This window comes from Podarcis vaucheri, assembly GCF_965113315.1.
Source record: "Podarcis vaucheri genome assembly, chromosome: 2".
NCBI lineage: Eukaryota > Metazoa > Chordata > Lepidosauria > Squamata > Lacertidae > Podarcis > Podarcis vaucheri.
Window position 1 is genome coordinate 121,519,436 of NC_138760.1, and position 16,791 is coordinate 121,536,226.

General features: G+C 46.4%; 1 protein-coding gene across 4 annotated transcripts in view; it reads right to left on the reverse strand.

The window, feature by feature from the left end:
- LOC309523489 (tripartite motif-containing protein 10-like) overlaps positions 1-15,709 on the reverse strand; it is a 44,841-nt gene extending 29,132 nt beyond the window's left edge. The window contains exons 1-4 of one of the 4 annotated variants that reach the window (XM_082207347.1): positions 15,638-15,709; positions 7,192-7,265; positions 3,146-3,429; positions 1,806-2,023 (exon numbers count right to left, since the gene is read on the reverse strand). The gene's annotated coding sequence lies outside the window, so the exon portion shown is untranslated. Of the gene's footprint in view, positions 1-1,805; positions 2,024-2,700; positions 3,032-3,145; positions 3,430-7,191; positions 7,266-15,637 lie in introns of those variants that run through there. The other 3 variants (XM_082207345.1, XM_082207348.1, XM_082207349.1) reach the window with 3 other exon arrangements.
- Positions 15,710-16,791: the final 1,082 nt, after the last annotated feature.

Consider the following 16,791-nt stretch of genomic DNA (forward strand, 5'->3'; position numbering starts at 1 on the left):
ATTTTCGGCTTTCAGTCCTCCGTACACTAGGTTCCAGAACGCTTTGTTGTTTTTACTCTGAATTGAGTCAAATAGTTGTAGCCATTTTTGGGTTGCATATTTCTGTTTCTTTTCGGCCAGAATGTAATGATATTTTCTTTTTTCATCAAGATAAGAGGGCTCTAGTTTAATGCGATTATTTTTAAATGTTTGACGCAGTTTTCTTTTTAGCTGGAAACATTCATCGTCAAACCAGGGGCTAGCGCTATGTTTAAGTATCCAACCTTTAAGTGGAGTACTAAGCTCTACAAACATTTGGAAGATTTCATTATAAGTTTTCAGAATATCACTGCAGGGATTAGTGGTCTTTAAATTGGATAATACTTGTTTTCTCAGGTTGGCTGTAAGTTTTTGCCCCACTGCTGCACTCATTTCCTGAGACCTTTCATTATATATCATCTCCCAGAAAGCCTTAATCCTTGGGCACATCCACCAAAGGTGAAAGAATGTACCTTCAGTTTCCTTACATTTACAACATTTATTATTGGGCAAGTGATAGATTTTTGCAAACTTGACTGGTGTCATGTACCACCTGTATATCATTTTCATAATATTCTCTCTTAAAGCATTACATGCCGTAAACTTCATACCTGTGGTCCATAACTGTTCCCAGTCAGCCATCATAATATTATGTCCAACATCTTGTGCCCATTTAATCATAGCAGATTTCACAGTTTCATCCTGAGTATTCCATTTCAACAGCAAGTTATACATCCTTGACAAAATCTTAGTTTTGGGATCTAACAGTTCTGTTTCCAATTTTGATTTTTCCACCTGGAATCCATTTTTTTTGTCCAAATTATATGCCTCCATTATTTGATAATAATGAAGCCAATCTCGCACTTTATTTTTTAATTTTTCGAAACTCTGCAATTTCAATTTGTCTCCCTCTTGTTCCAAAATTTCCCAATATTTCGGCCATTTGGCCTCCATATTGAGCTTTTTCTGAGCCTTCGCTTCCATCGGTGACAGCCACCTTGGGGTTTTATTTTCAAATAAATCCTTATATCTTATCCAAACATTAAACAATGCTTTCCTGACAATATGGTTTTTAAATGCTTTACGTGCTTTGACCTTATCATACCATAAATATGCATGCCATCCGAATACATTATTAAAGCCTTCTAAATCCAAGATGTCTGTGTTTTCAAGAAGCAACCATTTTTTCAACCAGCAAAAAGCTGCTGATTCATAATAAAGTTTAAGGTCTGGCAGGGCAAATCCGCCTCTTTCCTTTGCATCCGTTAATATTTTGAATTTTATTCTAGGCTTCTTGCCCTGCCAGACAAATCTAGAGATGTCTCTCTGCCACTTCTTGAAACAATCCATCTTATCCAAAATTTGCAATGTTTGAAACAAAAATAGCATTCTAGGCAATACATTCCTTTTTATGGCAGCAATACGGCCTAGCAGTGAAAGCTTCAAATTTGACCAAATTTCTAAGTCTTTTTTCACTTCCTCAGTTGTGGGATACACCACTAATGAGTGTTTTTTTCAGAATCGGCAGGATCTCCCCCAACCCCTGGCTTTTAGTAACTGGTTTGATATACAGTGGTACCTCTGGTTACGAACTTAATTCGTTCCGAGGTCTGTTCTTAACCTGAAACTGTTCTTAACCTGAGGTACCACTTTAGCTAATGGGGCCTCCCGCTGCCACTGCTCAATTTCTGTTCTCATCCTGAAGCAAAGTTCTTAACCCGAGGTACTATTTCTGGGTTAGCGGAGTCTGTAACCTGAAGTGTCTGTAACCCGAGGTACCACTGTACCTGTATGATGACTTTCGGTGGTCTTGGTTAAGGGCTATACTATTTCTAAAATCTTTAAAAGTTTTGTTCTGGGTCCCCTCACTTCCTTGCAAGGCGGGGGCGGGAGGGGGAGGACTCTGTTGCAACAGACATCAAATATTTTATTTGCTTTCCTCCACTGGTTCCTCCCTCCACTCATTCTTCTTTGACTGATAATGGGCTTAAGGGATCCTGGGTCCCTTGATGGAGAGATGGGCTGTAAAAGTCAATCCCTAATTTCCATATAACAGTCCCACTTCCTGAAACTCAACTGTAAAACCCAAACGAAAAATCAGTTTGCACACCCTCATTCATCATTTACCTACAAGATCACCTTACCCCATATGTGCCCACTTGACTGCTTTGATTGGAGGAATTGGCACTTTTACTGGTGCCACATAATACCTGCCCTACATCTGTCAGAACTCAATCATTTAGTGTGGTGGCACCAAAACATTGGAACTCCCTTCCTATTGATCAGAGTCTTCTTTTCAGTGCCTTATTTAGACAAGACAACCCAGATGATTAGAAAGTTTCTATGGCTTTTCATTTGTTTTAGTCTAGCCTACTGCAGTTTTAACTTTTTGTATGTTTTAAATTATAGTTTTAATTTTTAAGTGATAATTTAATTGTTTTTATCTTTTTCATAAACTCCTTTGAGGTTCTTCTACAATGAGGCAATATTTTGTTAAATAAATAAAAAATCTGTAGCCAAAGCCATTACAAAGTAAAAAATGATGAAACACGTTGAGCAGTTAAAATAACTATTAAAACAAGGCAGTCTGTCAAATAAAGATGTGCTCCGCTGAAGAATTGAACTTATCATCCCCACAAACCTTCCTCCTTAAAATTGCCAAGGTAAAGCAAAACAGGTCACCTATTCAGGAATGTTTGCCTGCTTCATGTATTCACTACCCAGCAGAAAGAATAATGGAGCTCCACGAAATGTGGAGAGGTCCCTCAGTCATTGAGTGGGACATAATCTCACGTTCATGTGCAGGTTCACTTTCCTGGCGCTGCATCAAGAGTGGCCCAGGAATGGCACCAAGGTGACAGACAAGGACAGAAGCCATTGCAGGGCTCCAAGTCCTCTTTTGGGTGACCAGCCAACACCTCCATTGACACCCATGGGAGCTTGTCTCCCAGAGCTAACAGCATTCCCATAGGTGCTTGACTTTCAGCCAAATGGTGGTGGAAGGCAAGGAAGACGAACAGTTAAAAAGCTCCTCTATGCACATTACTGGGAACGGATTGAAAATAGACCTGCTTGGGCCAAGGGCAGCCTAGAAACATACAGGTGGGTTTGGTTGTCAGATACTCACCCCTAGACTAGCTTCTCTTGTGGACAGGGAGATGGTGTACTTGATCAAGAAGAAGTTCTGGGGTTACCTTTCCTTCTTCTTCCCAGCTGTTCCTGCTCCTGTCTCCTTCCCCTTTCTTTAGGGAGGGGCAAAGGGTGTGCACTTTTTACTGCTGTGACGACAACCAGCAACTGTTCTTTTCTTCTGCTGGGAGATCTCAGCTTCCTTCTCCCCCTCCATCTTCTCTCCTCCTAATAGAACACCCATTTGCTCACCACTTCATCTCACCCCAAACATGAACGGCTCTTTTTCAAAAAGAATAAGAAAAAACAGGCCATTGGCATATATTTATAATTTTATAAAACAAACCATGTCCCCCCCCCCCGAACAGGTCTTTTTATCAGCTATCATAAATGTGGCATTGCTTGGTTAATAAGTGATAGCTTTGAACTTTGTCTGAATGTTCCTCCACACCCATTTTCTTCAGGATGCAGACAAAGAATTCTTTTTTTACTTCCTGTTGTGTATTGAGTCAAAGGATTTTATGTCTGTATTATTATTGTCTGTATTTGCATTAGGGTAAAGTAACTGCCTTTTGATTCCAGAGGGTACAGCTACTATTGGTTCATTTAAGCTGCTGTATTTGGATCCTCTGTCTTATTGGTTTCCTCCAAAAGGCAGGACTGTGATTGCCTGATATTGTTCCCTCCAAAATGTATCCTTTCTAACCAGTTCCCTGTCCCTCTAAATGTAGCTCTCCCCTCCTCAGGTCTCAGTCATGTTTGCTTTAATAAAGAAGGGTTACTAGAGAACTGTCTCCAGCATATTATGTCAAGAGAGCTGAAATCACAAACCCCACGTCACAACAACTGGCGACAAAGATGGGATCCGGAATGCTGAGGAGTGGTTAAACGCAGCCCTGCCTCAGAGTCCGGATTGCAGCTAAGAACAAGACTCACTGGCCAGCTGAGAAGACGACCCTGCCCACAGGACAATGGAGAGTCCAAGGGTATTGGAGCCCTTCCAGCCACACGTGGGAAGACTACGTCGAACGCTTCAAGTTCTTCGCAGTGGCTCAAGGAATCACCAATGCCAGCAAAAGAAGGGCCACATTCCTGAGCTACTGTGGGCCTGAGACCTTCAAGCTGGCCAAGGCATTGCTTGCTCCAGCGAAGCTAAGTGAGACATCTCTCAAAGATATTCTTGCCTGCCTAACAAGCCACTTGGCGCCTACTGAGACCAAGATGGCTCGGCGATGGAGTTTCATAAGAGGCAGCAGCATGCTGGGGAGCCTGTATCTGCATTTCTGGCTGAACTGCGGAAGCTCGCTCAGCACTGCGACTTCCAAGATCTGGAAGAGACTCTCCTGGATTGGTTTATCGGTGGTCTGAGCAGAAAGGAAGCCAGAAGACGCATCGTGGCTAAAGAAGAGGTTACCCTTGCTTCAGCCTTGAAGGAGGCAACCGCCACGGAGAATTATGAAAGAGAGGAGCTTGATGCCAGTCGCAAGGCCCCTAAGCCAGATAGAAGTTGCGCATGCCATGGACGAGCTAGAGGCTACTCCGAGCCCTCTCGCTCTCCAGGCTTGAGGAAGCTGTCCGCAAGCCGTGGGAGAGCTGCGCGACTTCGCGCAGCTCTCCCACGGCTTGCAGGGAGCTGCCTGCTCCCCGAAGCCTGGGGCGTGCTGAGCTCAGTGCCCCACAGGCTTTGGGCTTCACGCAGCTCTCTACAAGCCGTGGGAGAGCTGCGCGAAGTCGCGCGGCTCTCCCACCACTTGGGGAGAGCTGCCTGCACCCAGAAGCCTGGGGTGCGCTGAGCTCAGCGTCCCCCAGCTTCAGGCTTCGCGTGGCTCTCTGCAAGCCATGGGAGAGCTGTGCAAAGTTGCGCAGCTCTCCCATCGCTTGCGGAGACCTGCTTTGGAGGCTGGCAGTGGGGAGAAGCGCACTTCTCCCCATCGCCAGCCCCACAAGCTCGGGTGACAGCGGGGAGGCGGAGCACCGCCATTCCACTATTCCCTGACCTGCTTTGGAGGCTGGAGGTGGGGAGAAGCGCCGCCATCCCGCTGTTCCCCGACCTGGTTTGGGCTTCAGGCAGATATCCGCAAGGTGTGGGAGCCCGGCGAGAAGTTGTGCCGGCTTGTGGAGAGCTGCCTGTTCTGGGGGCTGGGGATGTTCGGGCTCCCCCCCCCCCAGCCCCGCGCCTGGGGGTGAAATAAAGATTTTTTTCTTTATCCCCCCCCTCAAAAAAATACTAGGTGCGTCCTATGAGCCGATGCGCCTTATGGGGCGAAAAATACGGTAGCTAAGCAGCTTCACACTACTTAGCTAAATCAGGTACTGCCAATCCTCTCTTCTGTGTGACAGTTTGCATATTAACATTATCCACCAGCTTTTCAATTCCCTCAAGTCAACCAAGAGAGGAAGAGTAAGAAACAAAACGAAAAAGTTTGGCTTTAATATAGGTAAAAAGGAGTGTGGTGGAGTCTCCTACTTTGGAGGTCTTTAAGCAGAGGCTTGACAACCATATGTCAGGAGTGCTCTGATGGTGTTTCCTGCTTGGCAGGGGGTTGGACTCGATGGCCCTTGTGGTCTCTTCCAACTCTATGATTCTAAGATCAGGATGAAGGAACTAGAGAAAATAGCGGTCAACTGCAAAGGGGATTTGGATATTTAATTTGGCACATCTTACCTGAGAACCTTAATACAACAAATAATTTTGACCGTGGTTTTATTGTATGTCTGTGCCCGGTGATTTTTATGGGGGTTTGTTGTTGCTGTTTTGTTCTCCTTCTGAATGATGCCAAGGCTAAAAATTAGGTAGAATGGGTTTTTCTTTTTCTTTTTCTGCTATGATGCTCTACAGCCTCAGCCCACATTCACCCAGAGTTGGAGCTCTCCGCAGTCATCACACTGCAAAACAGAATGCAAGCACTCCCAGGATTTATACATAATACTTTTATTGTTTTATTTGTGATTATTTCTGCACATGATGCTATCTGGGAAGTCATATGCAATCCCAGTTTCAATACTATTTGTACCCACAAAGGTTTGCAGTCTTCATATTAACTGCTTCGTTTCTGATCAGTCCGTGTCCTGTTACTTTCTGCTGAAATCCTGTAACTTTTCATACCAGAAATGTTCTGCTGTGGGTTTTTCTTTTGGTCCCCTTTTACTCCATTACAGCCCAAACGTGCCCCTCCAAATGGCAATAATGGAGTAGTGCTCAGGAAGTGTTGCAGAACAGCTATGAAAGTATAGCTGCATAGATGGTCCAGCATGAATCCATGACTACTCATGGAGTAATCCATGCACTATTATTGCATCAATGGCATCTTGCAACAGACACCTGCAAAAGCCCTCCAGTCTGAAGGGGTCCCTCAACAGCCTGCCAGGGATGTTTTGGAGCTTTTCTTTAATAGTTTCATAAATTTTTTGGCTTTAATATAGGTAAAAAAAAAGGTAAAGGACCCTGGACGGTTAAGTCCACTCAAAGGCGACTATGGGCTTGTGGCACTCATCTCGCTTTCAGGCTGAGGGAGCCAGTGTTTGTCCACAGACAGCTTTCCAGGTCATGTGGCCAGTATGACTAAACCGCTTCTGGCGCAACATTACACCGTGATGGAAACAAGAGCAAACAAAAATGCTGTTTACCTTCCCACCACAGCAGTACCTTTTTATCTACTTGTACTGGCGTGCTTTTGAAGTCCTGGGATGGCAGGAGCTGGGAGAGAGCAATGGGAGCTTACTCCTTCGCAGGGAAACCCTCGACCTTCCGATCGGCAAGCCCAAGAGGCTCAGTGGTTTAGACCACAGCGCCACCTGTGTCTCTGGATATCATATACCTCCCAAATAACCATGTACTCTGGTGACAGGTAACTGTGTGGGACTCTGTGGAATAGTTCCACAGATGGTCCATGGGACAGGTGTCTGTGTGGGACTGAGTGGGGCAGCCATCATGGAGTTTGCTGATGGTGTGGCAAATCTAGATACTGTGAAGTATCATCATTAGTATTCATTTCATTTCTATTTCACTTTATAATCTTCATATTATATTCTTTCCCAGTTTACCTGTGAAGTTTCAGGGAGTGATATTAATGGAGATGAGCAAGATCCCCTTACCTCTGCAAAGTTCTTCTAATATCCTAGAAGGGAAAAGAGGAAAGTCAGAATGGAATTCACTGCCTACCACAGGCCCTGTAATGCAGACCCATCAGCCCCTGCAATGGATGCCCTCTGGGGTGAATCTGCCTAGCATATGCCAAAGTTCCGGATAGGTATGGAGGCATCTAACAATTCTGGTTTCTCTCCATTATTTTCCAATCTTAAGTTCCGTTCTTTTTAATTTTCAATGTTCTGATGAAAATTCATGAGGTCTCCTCTGTCCTTCCTAGGTATCCCTAGTATCTTGACCAGTGGGGAATTTATGAATAACTCTTCCAACTGAAAGAGTTCCTTTTCCTGAGATATATTTAACAAAGTTAGCCAAGCAGGGTCACACTACTTAGCTAAATCAGGTACTGCCAATCCTCTCTTCTGTGGGACAGTTTGCATATTAACATTATCCACTCTGGGACACTAACTTTGCCAAATAAAATTATCCATACTTTTCAATTCCCTCAAGTCAACCAAGAGAGGAAGAGTAAGAAACAGAACCAAAAACCTTGGCAGTATTGTCATGTTTATTGCACTGATCTTTGCTTCTCATAGAATCATAGAATTGTAGTGTTGGAAGGGATTCCAAGGATCATCTAACCCATATGATTTTAACTTACCTCACCTTTCCATATCAGGTTTCTGATGCAGCCCTTGGCTAGTGATTCCCCCCAACACTGCCATTCCGTGGGGGGGCCAGGGGTGTGGTGGCAATACCCCTGGCACCAGGCAGGGTGGGATCCCTGTGAGGGGGCGCCTGGCTTGCACCCCCTCAAAATCATGTGCCTGGAACATTCTATTCATTATTTTCATTGCCATGATCCTACACTTTGTCGAAGGGAAACTCCCCACCAGAGTAGAAATCATATGTTGAACAGATGGAAAGCTCTTTAATATGAGTAGGCTGAAAGCAAAGAGCAAGGTTACTGTAACTTCCCTTCCTAGAGCTTCAGTATGCTGATGACAACGTAGTGTGTGCACGCTCAGAGGATGACCTCCAAACCATCCTAAATATCTTCAAGCTTACAAAAAGCTTGGCCTATCGCTCAACAAAAACCCAAAGTGCTGCACCAACAAGTACAAAATAACCCCTCTGCAGCACCACAAATCCAACTCAATGGTGTAATGCTGGAAAATGTCAATCACTTCTCCTACCTGGGCAGTTATCTTTCCACAAGAGCCAACATTGATGCCAAAATCCAGCATCGTCAGAGCTCTGCAAGTACAGCTTTCTCCCAACTGAAGTGCAGAGTGTTTGAGGACCGGGACATTCACAGGGAAACCAAAGTGCTTGTTTACAAAGCTATTGTCCTACCAGCCTTACTGTATGCTTGTGAAACATGGATCACTTATAAACGCCATCTCCAGCTCCTTGAAATATTCCATCAATGGTGTCTCCGGGGGGGAAAATTACACATCACTTGGTAAGACAGGCGAATTAATACTAGTGTAATAGAAGAAGCAAAGGTAACCAGATTTGAAGCAATGATTCTTCAACACCAACTTTGTTGGAATGGTCGTGTTCTGCGGATGCCTGATTATCGTCTTCCAAAGCAACTACTCTATTCCGAACTTAAAAATGGAAAGCATAATGCTGGTGGTCAACAAAAGAGGTTTAAAGACTGTTTCAAGGCAAAATTTTAAAAATGTAGTATAAACACTGACAATTGGGAAGCACTTGCCTGTGGGTGTTCGAATTGGAGAACAGCCTTTACCAAAGGTGTCATGGGCTTTGAAGACACTCAAACTTAGGACACAAAGGAGAAAGGTGCTAAGAGGAAGGCACGCTTGGCAAATCCACACAGTGATCAACTCCTGCCTGGAAACCAATGTCCCCACTGTGGAAGGACATGTGGATCCAGAATTGGCCTCTACAGTCTCTTACGAACTGTGTTTATGGAAGACAATCTTACTCAGCTACAAGTGATCGCCAAAAAAGAAGAAGTATATGGTCTCAGAGGCCATTCCCAATAATTGAAATGTTGTGACGTGGGGTTTGTGATTTCAGCTCTCTTGACATAATATGCTGGAGACAGTTCTCTAGTAACACTTCTTTATTAAAGCAACAAGACTGAAGACTGAGGAGGGGAAAGCTACATTTATAGGGACAGGGAACTGGTTAGAAAGGATACATTTTGGAGGGAACAATATCAGGCAATCACAGTCCTGCCTTTTGGAGGAAACCAATGAAACAGAGGATCCAAAAACAGCAGCTTAAATGAACCAATAGTACCTGTACCCTCTTGAACCAAAAGGCAGTTACTTTACCCTAATGCAAATACAGACAATAATAATACAGATATGAAATCCTTTGACTCAATACACAACACCCCTCCCCCCCTAGTGAGCACAGCAGACGTAATCTCTCAGGTACTGTGGGGTCCTACAACTTCTACTTGATATCCTGACAACAGGTGTTGCCGGTTCTGGATTGGGTGTCACCTGTGGTAGAGGGGCTGCTATAGGGTTTTCGTCAGGAACAGACGGAGTCCCAGACATCTCAGGGTCCCCTACCTGTACCTTGTCATCCTGAGGACTAGCAGACCCTGGTTCATTTCTGAAGCCCCTGGTGACTGCACCTCTGAGCCATTTTCACTCTGGTCTTGCAGCTCTGCGTCGTTAGCCAGGGATGAATTATCTGACTCCTCCCTGCTGAGCGCCCGGCGCCTCAGCTGATCTATATGTCTCTTCCAAACTTGCCCATTTTCCAAGGTCACATAATAGGACACAGGTCCACTAGCCCGGGTGACCACACCAGCCACCCACCGCGAACCTCGGGAATAGTTCCTCACCCAGACCAGATCTTCAGGGGCGAGATACCTTGTTGTGTCAGTCTCAGCCTGGGGGGTTGCTCTTGAATTACGGTTTGGCATTTTATCCGGGTGGACATAATCCAGCACCGTTACCAGTCTTCTACCTAAGAGCAGCTCAGCTGGCGACTTGCCCGTCGCAGTACATGGCGTCGCATGCTGCAAAAATAACATTCGCGCGATGCGAGCTGACCAGTTACCCTCCATTAAGCGCGCAATGGATTCTTTGGCTGTTCTTACCATGTGCTCAGCCTGCCCATTGGAGGATGGGTAAAATGGCACGGATGTGACCCCTCTTATGAAGTTATCAGCCAAGAATGCCCTGAATTCTTGGGATACAAAAGCTGCCCCATTATCTGATACAATGGTCTCAGGTAACCCGTGGGTTGCAAAGAGCTGCCTCAACACCTTGATTACGGCAGCTGATGCCATGCTAGGGACCATCGCCACTTCTAACCATCTGGAATATGCATCGACGATAACCAAAAAGACCTTCCCCTGGAATGGCCCAGCAAAATCTAAGTGCAGCCGGCTCCAGGGAGATCTAGACTGCTCCCACCAGTGGACTGGTGCTCTGGCCACTTCTGGCCGCACCTCTTGGCATGCCTTGCATGTTCGTACCCATTGTTCTATGTTCTGGTCCATTCCAGGCCACCACACATCACATCGGGCTAGCGACTTCATCCTGACCATTCCCGGGTGTCCATTGTGAAGCGTCTCAAGAACCCTGTTTCTCAGTGGTGCTGGGATGATCACCCTATCTCCCCACAGGAGACAACCCTTATGCATGGACAACTCGTGCTGCCTTGTCGCATAAGGCCTGAATTTGTCTTCATGCGGACCACCTGGCCACCCCCTCCCCACCCAAGTGAGCACACGGGAGAGAACAGCATCTTTCCTCGTTTTCTCAGCTATATCAGTAGCCGTTACAGGAGCCCCCGGAAGTGTTTCCAGCATCATTATGTGCTCCGCTGGAGCAGGATTCTCATTGCTCCTGCCAGGAAGGGGCAATCGACTCAGCACATCAGCGTGGCACAACCGTTTCCCCGGCACATGGGTCAAGGTGTACTGGAACCCGTTCAGGAATATAGACCAACGCAACATTCTGGGGGAGAGAATTTGTGGCGTTTGTTTGTTCGGGTTGAACAACCCTAACAGTGGTTTGTGGTCCGTTTCAATGGAGAAATGGCGACCGTACACATAATCATGGAACTTTTTGATTCCTGCCACAATTGCAAGCGCCACTTTTTCAATTTGAGCATAGTTGCGCTCCGTGGGCGACAACGTACGGGAATAGAAAGAGATGGGCTTTTCCGACCCATCCGGTTCCCTATGACTCAGCACCGCCCCCAGGCCGTATTGAGAGGCATCACATGCCAGGACCAGCGGCTTTGACTCATCATAATGAGCAAGGATGCTCCTGCTACTCAGCATTCCTCGCAAGGAATCAAAAGCCTTCTGCTGCCCCTGCCCCCATCGCCACACATTCTTTTTCTGCAACAGTCTATGTAATGGTTCAGCTACCGAAGCTTTCTGGGGTAAGAACGAATGATAAAAGTTAATAAGTCCCAGGAATGACTGCAACTCCGTCTTGTTCTGTGGTCGTGGTGCCTCGATGATGGCCTTAATCTTCGCATCTGTGGGGTGGATGCCTGATGCATCAATTTTAAACCCCAAGAAATCCACAGTTGGCACCCCAAAACTGCATTTTTCCTTTTTCAGTTGCAACCCCACCTCCTTGAACTTGAGCAACACTGCACGGACACGCGCAACCAGTTCCTGTGGGTCTTTTCCAGCAATCAAAACGTCATCAAAAAATGGCAAGACCCCCGGCAGACCTCTTAACAGGCGTTCCATGAGCCCTTGAAAAATCCCTTGGGCCACAGAAACTCCAAATTGTAATCTGTTAACTCTGAAAGCCCCTTTATGTGTGACAATAGTCTGTGCTTCCGCTGATTGTGGGGTTACTGGCAGCTGTTGGTAAGCTTGTGCCAGGTCAATTTTGGCGAACACCTTGCCCCCAGCCAGTTTAGCCAACAGATGTGATATGACTGGAATGGGGTATGAGTTTCCCCTGAGTGCCTTATTGATAGTACATTTGTAATCTGCACAGATCCTGACTTCCCCATTTGCTTTAAGGGGCGTGACGATTGGAGTCTCCCACTTAGCAGAGTCCATGGGTGAGAGAACTCCCTGCTTGACCAATTTATCCAGCTCTGCTTCGATCTTGGGTTGCAGTGCAAATGGCACTTGCCTTGGTTTGAGTCGGATTGGGGCCACCCCAGGGTCCAACTCGAAGTCAACTGGGGGCCCTTTATAACAACCCAGTTTTCCATTAAAGAGACCAGCAAATTCTTTGCATAATGCCTCGCTCATCTCAGGGCAGGTTTGGATTGAATTAAGCCCTGATATACTCAGTCCCAGGGCAGGGAACTAGTCAGTGCCCAGGAGACTGGGGCGACTGCCCTTCGCAATCACAAGTTTGAGTACCACCTGTTTGTCCCGGAACTGTACTCTCACGGCACACATTCCCATGACATGGATGCAGCCCACTGAGTATGACTGCAAAGTTGCCGGGAAGGGCTCCAGAGGGGGCAACTTACCCCTGGGGAAGAATGTCCTTGTGGTCTGGTCCGACACGATAGTGAATCCAGATCCGGAGTCCACCTCCATGTCGCACAGCTGACCCTCAATCTTCACCTTGACGTGTGCCTTGCCTTGCGCTGGGAACTGCACGACCCTCCCGTTGATCTCCGTTACGTAGTGGCAGTCCTTTAGAAAATGGGTTGCTGTGGGCGGTCTGCGATGCTCCGGTCTAGGGGCTCCTGTCGCTCCCAACGCCGCCGATCTACAGACCCTGGCGATGTGACCTGTCTTTCCGCACGTCCGGCACATAGCATCCCGGAAACGACAACTCTTCCGCTCATGGTTTCCGCCACAACCTGGGCACCTGCCTCGGTGATCTTTGTGCACTGTGCAGGCCTGACGCACTGACTCGACCCCACGGACTGGGCTCTGGCTCGGAGTAGCCTCTAGCTCGTCCATGGCATGCGCAACTTCTATCTGGCTTAGGGGCTTTGCGACTGGCATCAAGCTCCTCTCTTTCATAATTCTCCGTGGCGGTTGCCTCCTTCAAGGCTGAAGCAAGGGTAACCTCTTCTTTAGCCACGATGCGTGTTCTAGCTTTCTTGCTGCTCAGACCACCGATAAACCGATGCAGGAGAGTCTCTTCCAGATTTTGGAAGTTGCAGTGCTGAGCGAGCTTCCGCAGTTCAGCTAGAAATGCAGATACAGACTCCCCAGCACGCTGCTGCCTCTTATGAAACTCTATCCACCGGGCCATCTTGGTCTCAGTAGGCGCCAAGTGGCTTGTTAGGCAGGCAAGAATATCTTTGAGAGATGTCTCACTTAGCTTCGCTGGAGCAAGCAATGCCTTGGCCAGCTTGAAGGTCTCAGGCCCACAGTAGCTCAGGAATGTGGCCCTTCTTTTGCTGGCATCGGTGATTCCTTGAGCCACTGTGAAGAACTTGAAGCGTTCGACGTAGTCTTCCCACGTGTGGCTGGAAGGGCTCCAATACCCTTGGACTCTCCATTGTCCTGTGGGCAGGGTCGTCTTCTCAGCTGGCCAGTGAGTCTTGTTCTTAGCTGCAATCCGGACTCTGAGGCAGGGCTGCGTTTAACCGCTCCTCAGCATTCCGGATCCCATCCTCGTCGCCAGTTGTTGTGATGTGGGGTTTGTGATTTCAGCTCTCTTGACATAATATGCTGGAGACAGTTCTCTAGTAACACTTCTTTATTAAAGCAAACAAGACTGAAGACTGAGGAGGGGAAAGCTACATTTATAGGGACAGGGAACTGGTTAGAAAGGATACATTTTGGAGGGAACAATATCAGGCAATCACAGTCCTGCCTTTTGGAGGACACCAATAAGACAGAGGATCCAAAAACAGCAGCTTAAATGACTCCTGACCATGCTGGTGGGGGCTGATGGGAGTTGTAGTCCGACATCATCCAGGACACCATATCGGCTACCCCTGATATAGAGAATCCAATTGTTAATACAAAAGATTTATGAAGCAATCCCAAAAACAATTAGTCAAAGGCTTCGCTGAATTCAGAGACACAGCGGTACCTCTGGTTGCGGACATGATCCGTTCTGGGGTGCTGTTCGCACCCCAAAAAATCCACAACCAGAGCAGCAGTTCTATTTTCTAGGAATACGTGTGTATTTTAACAGTTGGTGTAGGTGAACAATGAAATGCGGGTCAAAGTTATTGGAGGCTGAAATTCTGGAAAAGGGAAAGAAAGAGAAAATCCCAGGTTTCGTTCCTTTTCTTATTTCTGCTGATTGTGACTCCTCTCGAAAGGTCTCTGCAAAGAGGTCAAAACTGGCAAATGTTTTCATCTCAGTCATTCTGGTGTGGAGAGAAACTTCAACCGGGCTTGTGAGGCAGATTTAGTCTCCCCAGGAGATGCTGAGGGGGGCTTTTCCCCACAGCCAAATGAAAGGGAGGAGGGTCTCTCCATAGAATGAGTCTTCTGAGAACGTGTAGAGTTCGGTTCCTGAGTAAGCATCAGAGAAAGACAAGCATCCTCCTTCATAGTCCAGAGTCACCCGGATCCTCCTGGGCTTCTCACTCAGGGACAGAGGAGAGTAACGATGGCAGTTAGAGACCTCGTACTCATCCTCCTCCATCCTCACACGCCAGGTCCTTCCCCCACGCCTTACCTTGAAGCAGCCCCTTCTCCACTCACACTTGCTGACGACCATTAAAACCCACCCTTCTGCACTTTCCACTGCGACCTCCCAGAAATGTCTGCCTGCTGTGAATCCCTGATGTCCCAACACACAATGCCAATAGCTGAATCTCTCAGGATTATTGGGCACCAATAGATATTTGTCTCTGTATATGACATCGCTCTGATCCTCATACAGGACGAGCCATTGACGGGCTATGTCTGGATGCAGAGTGACATTTGCTGTTGGGGAGAAGATGAGGAAAAGAGAAGAGAGGCAGAATCAGCCAAGAGGCAGAGACGGACATCCTGATCCAAGAAACACTCAGAATAACCAAATTTCCTCTCTGATAAATGGGGATTCCTCACGTTTCATTCAGGATTGGGATCCTCCCCCCTTTCTGCCAGGCTCACCTCAGAATAAATTCCTTCCCCAGCAGGTTGTATCCCTCCTGTCAATCAAGTCACCCTACAAGAAGCAAAACAGCCCAGAAAATATTCACTCAGCTCTTCTATGCAGTGAAGGGGAGGAGGGATGGATGGGGGCAAGAGGAGAAAAATGGTCCTCCTTTGAATCTCTCCGTGTGAATTGCCCATTTGGGGCTTTCAGAGGCTTACATTGAAATGAGAGAGAAGAAATCAATGTAGGCAACCTAACAAATGTCTTTCCATTGAAAACCTCCAGGATAACCAGAAGGAAACTGCTGCTCCTATTGCTGTTTGTGGGGAAAGTAAATAAAACACCGTAAGAGCCTGGAATGTTCAATTTTCAGACTAATACATTGTCGGGTGTAAAATCCTTGCAGTAATCCGACCTTTGATATCCTTCATCCCAACATACAGAATGGGGTTTTTAATGCAGAATTTTGAGATCCACCTCTTCAACTTTGATAGGAAATCCATTGGATTCTTAAATGTCTCCCTTAGCTGACACCTGATGGGGGAAATAAACATTAACCCATTCAATTGCAGAATTTCTGAGTGCAGCAAAAGAAAGCAATTGAGAGGAGGAAAGCCGAGACACACACACAGAGGAATGGAATCACAGAGGGCAGATGATTCCTCCTTACTAGGGACTCCAGAGCCAGACATCTGAGGGCCAAAGGAGCAGCCCCAGGTCTCTGAATCTCCTCACTTATATGTACTCAAATGGATTAATAAAATCAAGTGATACCATCCTGCTCGGAGCTTTTCAATTTTGGCTGCATTACTTACAAAATGTAAGAAAAATGTGGAGGAGAAAAAGATGATTGCTGCTGTTGACAAAAGTAAAATGTTCCTTCTAGCCTCTTATCATGAACCCAAATGACACCTTGAAGTTACGTATTGCAGCTGGGATATGTTCAGGAACATGACGCACACCTCAGCTCCTGCTCCCTTCTTGGAACCTTTTGCCACATCCTAAGAGCTTGAAGAGTCGGGTTTTATGTCGTCTCCTCCTGGACCTTTTCTAGTGTCACAGAGTGATATTAATGGAGATGAGCAGGATCCACTTACTTCTGCAAGGTTCTTCTCACCTCCTAGAAGGGAAAAGAGGAAAAGAAGAAGGGGATTCACCGCCTACCACAGGCCGTATAATGAAGACCCATCGGACCCTGGAAGGGATGCCCTCTGATCCTCTTGAGTGAGTCTGCCTAGCAGACACCAAAATTTGGATAGGGATGGATGAATCTAACAATTTTAATTTCAGTTTTTATCTTTCTGATCTTGTGCAGTTCTCCAGATTAGTTTCTGGTTATTATTTTTTAAACATGGTGAAAATTCATGTGATCTTCTCCTCTGTTTTCCCAAGGTATCCATAGTACATTGGTCGGAAGAGAATTTATGCATTATCAGAAAGTTTTGCAGTGAAAACCCTGGAATATATATTCCTTTAAGAAAAAGAAAAAAGGTGTGGGTCGGGCAGGACAAGTAGTCACAGAATGGTAACGATTGTGGAAGGTGGGGGGAGTACAGAAAATCAGTGGGG